The following is a 15,407-nucleotide window of genomic DNA, read 5'->3' on the forward strand; positions in this document are numbered from 1 at the left end:
AATCTATAAAATACCTGATTCTTTAAAGATCAACAGACTGAATTGCAGATTATCCATAAAGAATTTTTTGCTTATGGAGGCCAAACTACAGAATGACTGAAAAAACAAACAACAAAAAAAAAAAAAACTACTTAAACACACATGTGTCTCTGTTCTAAGGTCAAAGGTTGAAGTTCTATGAACCATGGTTCCGTGAAAAGCTTTGGAGCACAGGTCACCGACTCGAGATGGTGAAGGAATGAAGGGCGGATATTGTATCTCCATTCATGTGGCATTTGGGGTCAAAGTTCAAAGATGAAAGGTCCCCTAAGTTCAAAGGTCAATTTAGTGAGATAAAACAAAAATTGCTGATGCGGTGTGTATGCGAGACCCAGGAACTTGTAGTTGAATAATACTCATTAAAAAAACAATGTTTTTGCAAAAAAACTAAATCGCTAATTTGAAATCTGAACAATATATTAATGTAGACTAAATTTCTAAAATGTTGAGATTGCCTGTACAATCACACTTTTGGTCTGTTAAAAAAAACTGTATTGTTTTTTTTTTTGTCAAATAAGTCGCAATATAAATGTTTATCCACTTTGCTTATAAAATACAGTATATCAGAAGCTATAAAGACTCTCCTTTTCTCAGATTACTCCAGATTATAAAGAGTGAGAGGTGGGTTGACGCACGGTCTCCCTGTGCGCGCGCACGCACGTACACACAAAGCGCCTCCTGTAGCTTTAAGCTGCGCTCACTCAGTCGGTCAGACAGGGAGGGCAAGAGAGAGCAGGAGCAGGAGGAGGAGTGTGGACATTGCGGAGTTCTCGGGGATTCCGAGAATACACAATTCAGACTCAGACCCGACAGTCGGTGCCGGAGCCCGATGAGTTTTTGGACTCTACTTCCATTTGGCGCGGTTCACGACGCACGTCTGCGCGCAGGAAACGCTCGCTCACGCTCGGATAGCGGAATCAGGTACGTGTAGAGACGACTCGATGCCCGCCCAGCAGCTGCAAACACTCCGCTGCATATGACTGAGATGTTTGCTGTATGTTTATTGTGATTTTAGGAGGTGCTGAAAGAAAAACCGACGCGTACGGAATGCGAGACGCCGTTCACACGGGACGCGTTCTTACCGTTATAAACAGGACGTTGTGGTCTCGAGACAGCGTTTTTAAAAGTTGAACAGTTTTTAACTTGACTCGGCGTCTTAAAGACGAAACAACGAGACCAAAGACGCAAGGACGTGTGCTGTGTGAATCGCAATGGTCGCTTCTGTCATTTAGTTTCCATTTTGTTTCTCTTGTTACTGTCAGTGCGATGTTACCGTTTCATTTATGTGCTAGTTATTATTATTCATCGAAATACGGGGATAAGAATAGATTATGTTTCTTTTTCCCGTGCCAAATCTATTTATGTAAGATTATGTAATGCAGTGTAAGAAGTCTTAAATTTGGTTTACTGAAGTGATAATGACTTTACTGATGTTCCATATTTGTGTGTGTGCGTGTATATATATGTATATATATGTATATATATATATATATATATATATATATATATATATATATATATATATATATATATAATACACACACTAGGGTAATCTGTTCAGAACAAGATATCACCTGCTAAGTGAGTGTCAGTTATATGTGTGTGTGTGTGTGTGTGTGTGTGTTCTTATGTAGACAACAGGCATAGATTTTGGACTTTGCATTGTTTATAGTTTTCATAAGGTTTCCTGTGGCTTAAAAGATCATAGTTCATAGTTTGGGTTCAGTGTTGGTTCAGGTGCTTTTCTTTGCTCAAAGAAAAGACCAAAGTTACAGAAAAACTCACATTTGTCACTTTCTGCAAACAGCATAGATTTGCATGTGTTTTAAAGAGATCAGAACGTAGGGGATTGAGAAACAACAATTTATCATAGGATTAGTTTATTCAAATCTTTCACTCTCATCTCCATGAGAAAATGTGTATCTTTATGATAATATATGATATACACACCCATGTCTCTTCATCAGACATTTGGCGACATCAGAAGAGACGAGAGAGAATCAGGGTGACAGTATTATGTGACTTCTTTAAGATTGATGCTGACTTGTAATGATGTTATCATTGCCAGAGAAATGAAAATGAACACACAGCCACCTAATTTCTCAGAGGGGATGTCAATGAAATTAACTGAGAGCGGTTAAAACAGTGCTGGGTCATCGTCACCTTAAAATACTATCTTCCTAAACTTCTAAGCACACACTTAGCAATATTAAAGCACATGGTTTTGCTTGTGCAAAACATAAACTTGCTGGCGTAACATGTCGTAAATCCATAGAAGCCGTGGGCGCTTTACACTCATTAACAGGTCAGTTGACAGCTCAGGGACACAGTGGTTGCATGTTTGTTCCTTGTGTAATGAATCTTGTTGTATACAGGGTATATCAGGTGGCCTGGAGATCAACAAGCACTTGTGCTGTTTTTACGAGAGGTTTTGTTCACCAAAAGAAAGGATGAAGACTGGCTGTGTAGGTGTAACGCCTGCTACAGACTAGATTTCAGCAAGCCAAGATCATTACAAATCACACTGTACGACATGGATCTAATAAACTTGGGTACATGTATGTATAAGATGATGACACCTATTGAATCGTAGACTACGACGCAAGTTAGTATGAAGAATAGAACCGCATCAGTGTGCGCTAGTGGTAAACAAATAGAGCAAGATGAATCTCTCTTTGGCAGTTTTTATGTGCGCTGAAAAAAAGAGGAGGAAGCGATGGAGGAGAATATGGACGCGGGGTCATGGCTAGGGAAAAGAGGCCAACTTGGCATGCTAATTTTGCAAATAGTTTTAAGTTTTGGCGTCATGTCGCGTTGATCAATACGCCATTTCATGTTGCACTTTTATTGGCTAGTCAGTAAACGTAGGTCGTGGCAGCAAACACTATTGAGAGGATCATGCTAAACTTCTGACACTGTCAGAAAATTATCGCAGGCTATCTTCGGTCACAAAGCTAACCTCTCACTGGACCACCGTTTAGGATTGGTCATTGTTTGTCTGGGACAGCCCAAAATCGAACAATATTTACTGAGCAGAGTTAAAACACTGCGATGAAATACAGGGCACAGATTCTTCTCCCCTCAGCCTTGGGACGGTGGCAGGGCTTTCATTTATAGCGATGGATTGATTTTTGCTGATTGATTTACTGCAAACGATTTATAGTTTGCTGAATTTGCGGTGGAGGTTTGCTGGGAGATGTAACTCCGATAAATCGAGCATCACCACACATTAGAACAATAGCAGTGACCTTAACACCCCTACCAATCGACCAATCTATGCAATTTTGAACACTACTTAAATTATACACTTGCCTGTTCGTATGCATATCGTATACATATTCATATATATTTTGGCCAATAAATTAAGTTAGCACTACACTCTTAACATTTTACTATTCTTAGGTCCACTAAAATGATGCAGAAAATTATCAAATGTGCAGATACTCTCTAGATATAACTAAATGTTAATTTTGCCTTGTTTCTATTTAGTATTTAGCCATGAGTGTTCTGCAAAGAGTGGTGGATGGAAAGCATGTAGGCCAGTTGTAAATGTGAGTTGGCCTCCAAAATGGACAAATGCTGATCATGAGAAACATGATCTCAACAACTTGTATAACACAGACACAAGTTAATTTAATATAATTACCCGGCTGACCTCTAGCTGCCAGCTGTATTACTGTATTGCCCACTATGTCCTGAGGCAAGATGGACCTGGAGGTCAAGGAATCCTGGCAATTGGGTTCAAGAAGATTTTTCTGCTCCTGGGGGACATTACTAATCGTGCCTTATTTTAAGCAGTTTATATGCTGTGCTAAGTGAAACTGCAGTCCTTTCCAGTGATTCTGGAGTTTTGCCGCTTAGTCGTTTGTCTCTTTGAGCTGAGAGATGAATACATGCAGATTTTGCTGTTCAAGGCCACAGCGTGCCAAACTGTCCTTCACACCATATTAGTGGTCTGTTCGTTCAGAAACCTTCAAAGCTCTGAGAAGGACATAAACCCTGCAGTAATGCTGAAGAGATGAACACTCGCAGAATGATCTGCAATCAGAGCATCAGTAAGGCATTCACAGAGAAGGTGACAGGAATGATCCAAGCTTCATTATTTCTCTCATCTAAAAGCTTTCAGATCGCACTGGCCCAAGCAATTAACTAAAGAGGAGTTTTCAGAATCTATGAATGAAAGATGGATGTGTGGGTTATAAAGACTGCCGCTTGAGGTTGAACCGTTTTGATAAGCATTATGTGTGTGTGTGTGTGTGCTACACACTATATATATACAGTCACTCCTACTAGCCATTGAGGCGGGTTGAATATAATATATAAAGTTTTCAATTGTAGTCTTTTAAAAAGGCATCTGAAACAATAAGCTAAGTGCAATGCAGTGTTGTAATATATATATATATATATATATATATATATATATATATATATATATATATATATATATATATCGAGACTAAAAATATCTGAAACGCTCCCAGTACTCATTTTCCGCAGAATAGATACACACTACCATCTGCTCTCTCTCTCATCTCTCCGACAGCGAGTTACACACAAACCCGCCTCTCCTCACTCACTCGTTTCATTTTCCCCCGGATGAATATTGTTGGTGTTACAGGGCTTGAATTTCTGCGTGGGATTGTGTGTATTGCACATAATTTTACTCATTCCATCAGATTTTGCGCTCACAGCCGCCTCTCAGTACAAAATTGAGTTCTTTTTTGCTGCTGATTGCACTTAAACGGTCAAATACACGCAAAATAATATCAAAATGCCGGTCTTGGCGAGTATTCACGTAAACACAGTCAGTTATGTTTTAAGTGAACGTAAACAGTTGAGAAAGAAAATGCATGTGTAACCGTATATCGGATCCGTGCGTCAGGTCTTAAAGTGACAGCAGCCTAATAAACCCGCTGCCAAATTATGAGATAATATTTAAAATATCTATATGGCAGTGTTTTTCACAGTGGCTGGTGAGAAAAAAAGTTAATGTCAAGCCCTGATTATAATGTAGGCAATTTTTTTCAATTTATATGCATTTTTTTTTTTTAGCTGTGAATAAAAAGAAAAGTAAAAGTCGATATAATCAAAGTTAATTGGGTGTACTGTTGCTTTGGGCCCCACTGACTTAAATTGTATTGAGAAAAATGTGTAACATTAAGATTTTGTGTTCTGCAGAGTGCAGAAGAAAGTATTTTAATTTGTGTGAACTCTTTAACTCGTGCTTGTGCTAACTCCCCTCAACAAAATCGTAAGCACTCACGAGTATAAGCGGCGACCACTGATGGGATCACGTGAGATGGATGTTTTCACCAGGTGTAAACATGCACTTTATCGCAGCTTTAAGCTAATATCTTCCTGCTTCTGTGGATGTCACGGGGCTGATTCTGCTATGACTCATTTCATGGAGAGATGTCAGGGGTCAAGCAGATTTTACGCCGCCGTGTGTTTTTGAGCACAGAGCTGCACGCTAAAACCCCGGAAAGTAATAAAGTCCTGTCACTTTTGTAGCAGCCCACCCGTCACTGGCCTCAGACTGCTGAATCACTTAATACTTACTTAAGGGGTTAAAACGAGCTGAGCTGTTGCCAGGCAACAAGGGACACCTCAGCAGCCGCTAGATGTGGGGTGTAGCTATCCGTCCCTCACGCACAGCCAGCGGTGAAAACGTTGAAAGATTCACACCGCATGCCCCTGCTCTCAAAGCACTCTAATGCTTCATGCAGCGAGGCATGCTGGGATATATTATTATGGACTGCTGTTTGTATGCACTCCTGCCACATGAAGTAGACGCGAGGGGAAAGTGTTGGATTTTTGTGTTGAACTAAGACCTTCTCCATGTGAGATGCAATTCCTGCGTGTTCACATCACACACTCCGCATCCCAATCAGCCTCGAGCCGTTGATTAGTCAAGTTTGTGCGCATCTCTTTCGGTAGTTTTGAGAGATGTCCTTGGACAGACATCCTTTTGTCCTAGCAGACCGCTCGGGGCTTATGGAGGCAGCGCCTGCTTTCCTGGCATTAACACAGCGCTCCGACCTTGACCTGACTGATATGACCCGAAAGCTTTTAAGTAACTCTCTAAAACAGGATTCAGTCATGTGACACCATGTTGAAGGGCTTATGTGTCACACTTGACTACAGGTTTGGGTGAGTTTTTCATTCATATTGTGAATTCACAGCTTCACCGCTGTGCATGATGAATATTGATTCGGTGATTGATTTTGCATAACACAAAACTGAATAATTACGGTGGAGTCTTTGCCTAGTTTCAATCTGGTCTGGTGGAAAGAAATATTAGACATAATTTAGTTGTTTTTGCCACATGCTTCTTCATATGCTATGGTTGGGCAATAGAAATATTTAATGTATATGCTATCTTTTATTCTAAACTGTTTTAATTATTCAGATTTCCTTTGATTATTTTAATTTCTTCTATGTAAAGCACTTTCAATTACCATTGTGTATGAAATGTGCTATATACCGCAAATAAACTTGCCTTGCCTTGCTGATGTTTATGTATTTGCTCTAATGACTAAAAACTGTGATAGAAAAAATCGATTAATTTATAACCAAAGGAATTATTGCAACAAAAATAAAAGTGTGTATATATATATATATATATATATATATATATATATATATATATATATATATATATATATATATATATATATTAAAATAAAAAGGAAATATTTAAGTACAAATATTTTTTTTATTATCTAAACCCGTTATAATAAGTGAGTATTAAGTATTTTAAAACGGTGAAATTCCTTTTTTTGGAGTACATTTATTGCAATGGCTTGAAAGATTCTCAGAAAAGAACTGAACTATATCAGCATTTTTACATCTAGCTGGTATAAGGTTCAGTACTCCCAGCGCACTGTGATCAGCAAAGTTTATCTCTTTCACAAACCCACAGTTGGTATTTTTCACCAGGTTATAACAAAGTCAGTTCTGCTCCAGTGACCTTGAGTATTGAGTATTTCAGTGAGCTAATGCTGTACATTCGTGGCCGTGTAGAAACTGGTTCACCTGTGGCCGCTGACCTGTGCTGGATGTTTACATGTGCTGTCGCTCTGCTTATGTAAGTATGTTTATATGTCTCATTCAGTCACAGAGGCCAGACGGCTCAAATATAGCAGATCTTTTCTTTAAGCCACCTGTCTCTCCATCCAGGGCTGCCCTAAATACTCTTGCTCTAAATACACTTAAACGGGTTTAAAAAGGTCAATGATCAGTTTGATTCAGCACCTTGTTTTTTGCCCTTCAGATTTGTTTACATGAATGTGTTATTTTCTTTAGGCTCGGGCTGTGCCGGTAAATTTGACAACTGCAAAAAAAAAAAAAAAATGTTTATGTGAATGCTGTTTTACTTTAATATTATGTCAGGAGTGAAGCACAAAGCTTTGTTTACAAAAGAAATAATAGGTTAGCAATTAAATGTTACATCGCAGCCATGGAAACATTTGGATTTGGTGATGAAAGAGAGAGTTGCGCGTGAGCCCATACATTTAAGCTTTGTCGATCACCCGATTATCTGCGAATTTAACAATATTTCATTAGTTATTATTCCGCCGGACATTTCTTTTCCCAAATCTTCACTCACATCCCACCCATTTTCACAGGGAATTAAACGTTTCTTCCTTTGGTTCGCTTTTAAGTAGGCCTATTATATTCGCGTTCTTTACTGTGGTAAAGTAGAAAACGCTGTAGGACAAGCTTTTTACTTGCACGTCAAATTCTTTTTAACACCGTTTGTGCTTGTTATTATACTTGGTAAGGTGCGTCACGTTTTTTGTAAAGCACGTTTCACACGCGCGGGTGATTTTTAGTTTCGCTTTCTCTGGCAGCACAAAATCAAACACTGCTTAAATGTCTTGCCCCTATGGAAGATAACATTTGCTCTTCTGACCTCTGAAGTAGAAAACATGAAGATATATAAAATAAAATAAAATAAAAGAGATGGTGTTTCTGCTCGTGTCCCACATCCCTGATCCCCTGAGCGCTAAGCTTAGGCTATATCACGCGTCTTTGTGTGGAAATACTAAACAAATGTTTTTTAAATATTTAACTATTATATTATTTAAGTTAATATTATTTACTGATATTTATTTCAATGCTTTAGTGATGTTTCATTGACGGAAGTGCTCAAATAAAGACGCATGTCTGTTATGTAATGGATGTTTGAGCCTCGTTTATTATTATTATTTTATTTCAAAATGCATTTAATTGAGATTGTAAGCTTTCCAGAGTGTTTCGTAAAATAGTGATAAACTGAGATATATGATGCGAGCCAATATTTAAAGGTGATTGATTTTTTTACATTTTTTTTTCTTTTGGGCAAATGTAAGATGATCAGAAAAGGCTGACAATTGTTAAAGGGTAACTAAACACTAAAACAACTATTTTTAGGTAATTATCTGTAAGAATGGAGCTTCATAAATGCTGTTCATTGATTCGAGTACATTTTTTGACATTTGGGTATAAAGTGTTTTAATTTTCAAATATATGGTGTAAAAACGTCTGAGTGCTGCCCTCTTCAGGTTAAATGGAAAGCTCCTGCAGTAGGGGTACTCTCTGACGTAGAATACTCTCTGTCGTCACTCGGTCACGCCCTTGGTGCGAGCTCACCACGTCCTTGGCAGCCCCTGGTATAAAAGCATCTGGTTCCGTCAAAACTACTGTAGCGAGTCAGGAGTTGGAATTACAAGTATTGAAAACGATCAGGATAGATACTGTATATATTAGCATCTAGTTAGCATAGCATTTATATAGTTATTTAGATTATTTCATGTAGCCTAGGTAGTTGATCTCGCCTATCGCTACAGTGTGCAACCTGCATTTTACGTGGGATTGCTTCTCCAACGCAATGGAGGTGAAAATGGGCTTCTCCACACAGCTCGCGCTGCCAAACGCTGCTCTTCCTGCATGAACTCCACCACCGCAGCGGCGTCATGATGTGAGTGAGCATTTACTTTTAATCATAATTTATGTTCCTTCTTATTAGGCTAAAGTTAATCCTCTGGTGTCGACAAACGCGCCGGCGCGATTTGCTGATTATTTTTTTCACATAGCAGCAAAATATATTGAACGTAATAGTAATAATAATCCTGGAAAAATTACCTCAAAATGACTGAATATAAGAATAATTGGATGCCGATCGCGATGCGGGAGTCAAGACCGCAGTTTGAGCTGGTGTCCACAGACAATTCACCCTCCTCCACTTCAGGTGAAGGTGGGGGAGAAAAGTTCGCGACTTCAAAGGACCGCTCTGTTGCAAAGCTACTTGCGTCACTCCATTTTAGCTAGTTTGACAGCAGCTGTCACTGCGGGTCTCAGGTGCACGCCCCCCCGCTCAGCCCCGCCCTCGGTTCGTCCCCTCTATCTCCGCTGGGCTCCGCCCACTTTTCCAGCATTTTTCAAATATTGTCAGTGGGTGGAGTCAGGCTCTGACCAGGGGTTTAATTACCCTTTAAGCAAATTTTGCCCATATTTTGGTGACATGATTAATTTTTTTTGCTGAGATGTGTGCCGGGTGTTTGCTTTTGAAACTGACAAAATAATTAATGTCAGAGACAGATATATGAGAGCTTGAGTTGTTGTTGGCATTGAGTGCTTGATCGATATCTCTTCACATGCATGTGTTTGTGTTGTTTGAAAAATATGTTCTCACCTTACAGTAATCATACACAAGACTTTCACAACACTATCAGCACAACACATCCATATCTCATCTAAGGAACTTGTTAAATCAAAATGTATACATTTTCTTATATATATAGTGCACATACAAGGGTCAAACCTAATTTCTGGCCTTAGTAAACGACCTTGACCTGAGGCCCACCTTGTAACTTTTGAGATAAGGCTGTCTTGTTTTCACTGATGAGGTCATTTTGTAAGGTTGTAAATGAGGAGTTGTGTACACATGACGTGTGTGATTCAGACGGCCACACTTGGCTCGTGAGCTGTGTTTAATTAAGGCATGTGTTGTGTTCGTTCTTGCTGTCTGATAAGACCCTTGTACGTCACTGATGCGAGGAGCATGTGCACTCTGAATACTGAGGTTAATGAAGGTACTGTAGATTCTCTCTCTTTCTCTCTACGGTGTTTGTGTTTTCTCTTCTTTTGCTGCTGCCTGATCAAGTCTCTGCAGCAGTCTTCATACACACTCTTTTAGTGGGGGGAAAAAGAAACAAAAGTGGGCCATGGTGACCTATTTTCCTCCCAGTTCAGGGAGGCCGAGGGTTGCGGTGCTGCAGTCAGTCAGATGGGGTGCAGGGGCTGTTGGCAGACACACACACACACACACACACACACAGAAGTGGGTCAACGGCAGGGACTGTGTCTTGTAAACGGCTTGTCGAACAGTAGAGAGCTGCAAATGAAGCACATATTATATGCCCGAAACGGTTCATGGAGGTCTGCGGTCTCTCAGGACCATCACACCCATCGAGAACATTCACTGAGAAAATACTATAACGTCTCAGTTACAGTTTAGAAACAATGGCTATTTTCACAGAACAGATAATAGTTGTCACTCTTGTTCTGAGTGTTTATTCATAGATAGATTGATGGATGGGTAACACTTTACAATAAGGTTAATTAGTTAACATTAGTTAATGTATTAACTAACATGAACTAACCTTGAGCAATAGCTTCATCTGTTACTGTATTTGTTCATCTTTTTTATGTTAGTTAATAAAAAAATATAGCTGTTCATTGTTTGTTCATGTTAGTTCACAGTAGATTAACTAATGTTAACAAGATTTCAATAAAGTGAATTATTGAAAAATATTAGTTAATGTTGAAATTAACAGGGATTAATAAATGCTTTATAAGTCTAGTTCATTATTAGTTTATGCTAACTAATGTAGTTAACTAATGAACCTTATTGTAAAGTGTTACCGATGGATGTGTATTTTATTTATATATATATAAATACTTTTTTTTATCAAATAAAAATATTGATTAAAATAATAATTACTATAATATAATACATTAAATGTATAATAACTGTATTGTGTGTATGTATTAGTATTAACTTGAATTATATTTATAAAAAAAAATTATCTGAGATATTGAACTGATTCTCTCATTGTTTCTTTAACATCTCAAATGTTGAAACTTGGCAATTGTACCGACCTAAGTATCGGTCCCGGATGATTCATCACCCCAGAAATGCTGAGAAAATTTCCTCTCCTTTTCTTCAATAGTTTAAAGTTTGAAACTATGTATCAGTTTTACAATTTGACTGACTTCTTTGTGATCACCATGATTTCCCAAATCGTTTCCTTAAAGTCGCTGAATGTACGAGGTGAGCTCGCAGCTCAATTGAAGTTTTGTTGTTGTTGTTCCATAGCTCAGGGTAATTAAGATGACATCAGTATCTCCACACTGGTGAAAGCCAGGAGTCATGGGAGAATCACTGCATCATCATTACGCTCCTGGACACTGATCCCAGTGGGCGTGGCCTTTTATGACCGATTGTTGTTTTTGTAGAACGTAAAAGGTCAACGGATCCTTCAGCGCACTGAGAGAAAGCCTCAGAGCAGGCGACTGGACTCTGGAACCCAAAATGCATCTCTTTTTGAATAATGGCCCTTTAAAGTTTATATTGCACTGTTCAATATTTGATTTAAGTGAGCTGTTCTGCGTCTAACAGACATAAGGAGACTTTGACCTGACCGGGAGTTTCAGTATTTGAGATTTTGAGTTGTGTACACACACACACACACACACACACACACACCATGGCTCTTATCATGAGTACTGTGAGTAATGGAAAGCAGGTTGGCCTGCTCTGAAAGCGAAGGGCGGCATGATTGTAAAACATAGCAATTGCAACGACCTCAATATCAGTCCCAATCAAGCGATGACACATTTCCCCAGAAATCCTCTGTAGTCACACTTTCCTTTAACTTTGAGAAAAGTCCTGATTTTAAGTTATTTGAGTTTTATTTTGGATATCCGTTTTTATTTCTTGGGAGTTTAAAGGGATAGTTCACCCAAAAATGAAAATTCTGCTATCATTTATACTCATAAGGATATATTTTGAAGAATGTTGGTAATCTAACACTTGACTGTATTTATGGCTATTGACTTCCATAGTATTTTTTTTCCCACTATGGAAGTCAGTGACCATCTACTATGTGTTTACAAACATATTTTCAAAATATATCCTTCTGTGTTCAACTGAAGAACTCATACAGGTTTGGAACAACATGAGGGTGAGTAAATGATAACCGGTTTTTCATTTTTGGGTGAACTATCCAAGTCTTAACTTTTAACCATACATGGATTACATTCAAAGTTAACATGAATGACAGCTCAGACTGTTGCCGGTAGCTACTGTGCAGGATTTTGAATTGGCTGAATTGAAACATTAAAACTTTAAATCCTTTATGATGAACATCATTTTATCACATCAGTATCAAGTAGCCTATATAGTGTCTAGTTGTTGAAGACTGTTCTTATTAGTGGCTCAATATATTGAATGAAAATGATTGAAGTTGAACCCAATTCAATTCGCTTTGCATACTTATTGTTTCCTGACAACTATGAGAATGAATAATACATAATATGGAAACTATCCAGTATTATTAAAGTATTAAAGCAATTATTTGAATATTTAGAGGTGTATTCTTATTGATAATTAAGATTAATAGTTAAGATTACAATTGTACTCGCAACAGAGCCAAAAATGCTTTTTTATGTAACATTTTATATATTTCATGATATTTATATTAATCACTATACTATAACCATTAATAAATTAAACTCTTTATAAATTAATTAAGTTGCTGATGGCTTATTTGGCTTTGAAAAAATGCTACAGTTGAATTAATGGATAAAACGATATTTCCGATTATGTATTTGTTGATGAAGTGTTAAAATAAAAAATCTGAAATGATACAATTTGTGATTATTTTACCATTACTGTGGAAATTGTCATATGGACATTCTTTTTTCCAGTAGTTTTTCTGTAGTTTTTTCCCCCCATAAAAATTGTAAATTGTGATTATATCTTGTTTTTGAGAAAATGTTTTTGCTATTTTTTTGTTGCTTATATCGTCCACCCCTATGGTCTTGTTCTTGTCATGTCTCCAGCACTGCTGAACCATGATATAATCACTGTAACATCTTTTATTACTTATTGCTTCCCTGCTCACTTCCCTAGTTTGAGTCTGATACTAATAGCCACACGGACCTGATGCCTTGGCACGAATGACCTTTGGTCTAATTGAGTGTTGCATGAGGATCCTAGTGGGTGTTCCTGTGGTAATCTGATGTATTCCAGCGGAGGTGAGGAGAGCGGTGACGTCCTGGACTGTGTGCTGTCCATGGCAGATGGTTTCCAGCAGGATCACATATGACATGCGATAACGTTACAGTCAGGAAAGGTCAGTCGGCACGGCACTGCAGAGACTCCCGCAAAGGACACGATCCACACGTTCCCGGGCCGGGCGGGATTCATGCATGTGCGTTGTGTTCCTGTTAGTTACGAGGCAGGGTTAGTGTTTAAACATGACATTTCTCCCCTCTTACCCTACCTTGGTGTCAATGTACAGAGGACAGTCCAAATATTTGTTTAAAGTGATGAACCTTGTGCAGCCAAGGGCACTGCATTTGCATGATGATAAAAGGCGCTTTATGCTCTCCTGTAACACGTTCAGTGTGTCGCTTTTTGTTTTTGTGCCATTTCTTTGTCCAGAAAGGCACTGGGGATGCATATGGCACCAAAACTTTTTTTCTTTTTCTGTACTTTTTTTGAAATGACAATAAAACACGAGGACACATACCAGGATACTGGTTATGGTTAGTGCTAGTTTAGTGCAGGTCTAGCTTATGGACCAGCAAAGCCATGATGTTCACCGTCAAGTCAAGTCACCTTTATTTATATAGCGCTTTTTACAATACAAATTGTTTCAAAGCAGCTTTACAATGATAACAGGAAAGTAAAGTTGTAATAGTATTGTTAAATTCAAAATTAAATGTTAAATGTCCCCAACTAAGCAAGCCAAAAGCCAATGGTGAAAAAAAAAAGCTAAACATGTATGTTGACCCTGTTTAGCTATTTAAAAGAATACTATCAGTTATTTTAGTATCATTTATGTACTATTATAGTATATTTTAACTTTAATGTTTTATTTTTCCATTTTTCATTTCAATTTAGGTTGTTTTTTTAGTATCTGTTTAGCTTCTTTTTTATCACCTCAGCTTTAGTTTTGGTAATTCAACTTTTATTACAACTTAGTTAATTGCCATGGCAGCATGTCTATTTTTTTATGTAAGTTTTCATATAATATTTATATATTATTCTGTTATTTGCTTTTATTTGCACTTTCAACAAAAGAGTAAAAATTGGATCACAATGGAAGTGAAAGGTTCAATCCGTAAACATAAAAATACTGTTTCAATCGTATATCCACAAAACGTAAGCAATGTGCGTAAGCAATATAACAGAAATTTAGCGTGAAAAAATCAATTGTTAACCTTTACTGTGTAAAGATATAATCTATTTATTATTATGACAACGTAAAACAACCAAAAATGATGAGAGCAATGTTTAATGTCAAATTATACACAAGTTCTAACAGAGGAATTAGTGGTAACTCTTTATTTTACAGTCCTGCACTTATTATAGCAATTACCATAACTGTGTAGTAAGTAGGTACTAACCCTGAATCTACCCCTTAAAACTTACATGAACCCATGTAGTTACACTGTAAAAAATTTACTGTCAAATTAACAGTAACTTACTGGCAACAATTATCCAGTAGTTGCTGTATTTCATTAAACCGTTCATTAAAATTACTGTAACACTAACTACAGTAGTGTTAAGAATACTGTGAAATTAAATACAACCTTATATTACCATTGCTTTCTTGGGTAAGTACACTATACAGGTAAGTACACTTACTGTAAAGTAAAGAGTACCCAAATTAATAAGTGCTCCTATAACATAATCATCACATTTCTGCTGTTTAATCCTCCAAAAATTGGGCCTGATTTACGTCTGTTGTAAGTGCTTGACTGTAAAACGTGTGGTTGTAATGAACCCAGAATATTCCTTTAAGAACCCTTTTGGAGATACCACCATGCTAGGATACAAACCTTTCTTACAAGCAGAACTCTAGCAAACCAAAACCAGCTCGTCCAGCTATTCACCGAGAGCTTTCTTTCCTTTTTGCTGGATGGTGGATGTCGTCTCAGAGTTTGTTTGAGGCTTTTGTGAACATCAAATAGTTCTGCCTCAAAAAAACGTGTATTCCAAGTCGGCCTGGTTAGTGTCTCGGATGCCATGGACGGAGAGTCATCTAATCCCCTGAAAGGGAGACAAACAATCTGTGGAAGAAGGTTAAAAA

The 15,407-nt window shown here is 37.8% G+C and overlaps 1 protein-coding gene across 1 annotated transcript in view; it reads left to right on the plus strand.

Annotated features, from left to right (window-relative positions):
* Window positions 1–717: 717 nt before the first annotated feature.
* LOC143733268 (nuclear receptor-interacting protein 1-like) overlaps window positions 718–15,407 on the plus strand; it is a 33,468-nt gene continuing 18,778 nt past the window's right edge. The window contains exon 1 of the mRNA XM_077224895.1: window positions 718–960. The gene's annotated coding sequence lies outside the window, so the exon portion shown is untranslated. The remainder of the gene's footprint in view (window positions 961–15,407) is intronic.

This window comes from Siphateles boraxobius, unplaced genomic scaffold, assembly GCF_051911475.1.
Source record: "Siphateles boraxobius isolate OS27281-9 unplaced genomic scaffold, OSU_SipBor_1 93, whole genome shotgun sequence".
NCBI classification, from domain to species: Eukaryota; Metazoa; Chordata; class Actinopteri; order Cypriniformes; family Leuciscidae; genus Siphateles; species Siphateles boraxobius.